The 1953-nt window shown below is 51.6% G+C and overlaps 1 pseudogene; it reads right to left on the minus strand.

Annotated features, from left to right (window-relative positions):
- Positions 1 to 532: 532 nt before the first annotated feature.
- The window catches only part of LOC112855471 (protoheme IX farnesyltransferase, mitochondrial pseudogene), a 1693-nt pseudogene continuing 272 nt past the window's right edge, over positions 533 to 1953 (minus strand).

Consider the following 1953-nt stretch of genomic DNA (forward strand, 5'->3'; position numbering starts at 1 on the left):
AGGGAGGACCCGCAGCGTGCATTTCCGCTGCCCTCGGGGGACCAGAGGACAAGACCTAGAGTGTCTGGCCACCAATGAGCATTCGGGCTGGCGGGTGGGGAGTGTGTGTGTGTGTGTGTGTGTGTGAGAGAGAGAGAGAGAGAGAGAGAGAGAGAGAGAGAGAGGGAGGGAGAGGGAGGGAGACCATAAAGGAGGAGGTGCACTTGTACATCCATGCAAGGAAGAAGGAAAACAGTTTGGGGGAAGGGGAGTTGGGGAAAGAAATATATAAAAAACCCTTGGAGAGAAAAATATTCTGTACTAATCAACCTGAGCCAACCTGTTATTTGGGGAGCATTTTAGACGTTACCATAAAAAACAATCATCGGGTGATCACTGAGCACAAAATCATTTTGCAGTCACCCAGCAGTCTCTCTTCTAGAGCTCCAGAATTACCAAAATATTCTTGTCTACCAGCAGAGGGATAAAAAAAAAAATTGCACATCTCCCTGTATGTTTTTTGTTTTTTTTGTTCCCACACGCCCATGTGATTTCAACTCTGAGGCTGTCCCCTAGCACAGTTCCCACCCGGTGGCTGCTCACAGGTGAGCATGAGCAGCAGGAGCAAGGGGCAGGTGCCAGAGGCTGCAAAAGAACAGCTTCTGGGGGGCACCTGGGTGGCTCAATTGAGTGACCGACATCGGCTCAGGTCATGATCTCACAGCTCGTGAGTTCGAGCCCCGTGTCGGGCTCTGCTGACAGCTCGGAGCCTGGAGCCTGGCTCAGATTCTGTGTCTCCCTCTTTCTATGCCCCTAACCCACTCACATTCTGTCTCTGTCTCTCTCAAAGATATATAAACATTAAAAAAAAATTAAAAAAAAAAAAAAAAGAGCTCTTCTGGTCCACATCCATGTAGAACCAAAAGCCAAGGTAGGAAATATACAGGTTGATGGGGGGGATGGGGGTGGGCAGGGAGATGATGGGGAAGGTCCATGTGGTGACATCCAGGACAGGGGCTGCCGAGGACAGTGTGGTCAAGGCCAGGCGGTGGCACAGGGCAGTGCATCTTCGCAGGGCTGGGTGGGTGACTGACATCATATGGGAGCCTTGGGAGTCGTCTGTGCAGAGGCCCCAACTCAGTGTGTTGAAATGGGGAAGCAGGCAGGAGTAGAGGATTCCTCCCAGGAGAAACATTCCAGCGTCAAGGCTTCAGGTGGCTGCTGGCCAGCCCACGACAGGTGGTGTGGCCCCAAAGATGGCCCCGACCCACGTGTTGGCAATGCTGATCCTCTTTCATGGGGTACAGCAACAGGTACACAGGAAGATGTGGAGGACCCCCAGCACTCCCGTGAGTGGGCCCACCCCCTCAGGTAAGAAGGGCAACTTCTGGAACCGCACAGCTCGCCACGGGCTCATCCGTCCACGAACCAGAGGTCTGTTTTTTTGTCGTATTCATGTTTGAATCCAATGGCTCTCCAAAAAACTGATCGATGGAGTTGGTGGCACTGAATGAGAGGGCTGTTCCAGTAAAAGTAAGTAGGAAACAGTGAAAAGGTCCTGGAGCCGGCTGAAGTCTGGCTGAGAGCTGTGAGTTTGGCATTGGGCAGTCAAGCCACAGTTCCTGGGAGATCTTCCAGATACAGCTTCGTTTCTCCCCACTGCTTTTCATCTTTGGTCTCTCTCCACATCTCCTGAGCCTGTAGTTCTGGAGGCTGGCCCTAGTCTCTAGCAGTTCTTTCTTACATTTGGCTTTCTGGGCAAAGAAAGGCTGGGGCGCAGAAAAGGTCTCATTTCATAGATTTCTGCTTTGGCCTGACCCAAAGATGTTTTTTTCAAGGAATGGAGATTCCACTGATTCTGGCTTCCATTTTACTTGCTGGCTGAGGCTTCTGTCCAGTTCTGTGACGTACATGGGCGTGAGGAAGGTCACCCACTGCTTACTGAGGCTCCTGAAAAGATGCAGACATGGAGGG

Source organism: Puma concolor, chromosome B3, assembly GCF_028749965.1.
Source record: "Puma concolor isolate L17-30 chromosome B3, mPumCon1.1.hap2, whole genome shotgun sequence".
NCBI lineage: Eukaryota > Metazoa > Chordata > Mammalia > Carnivora > Felidae > Puma > Puma concolor.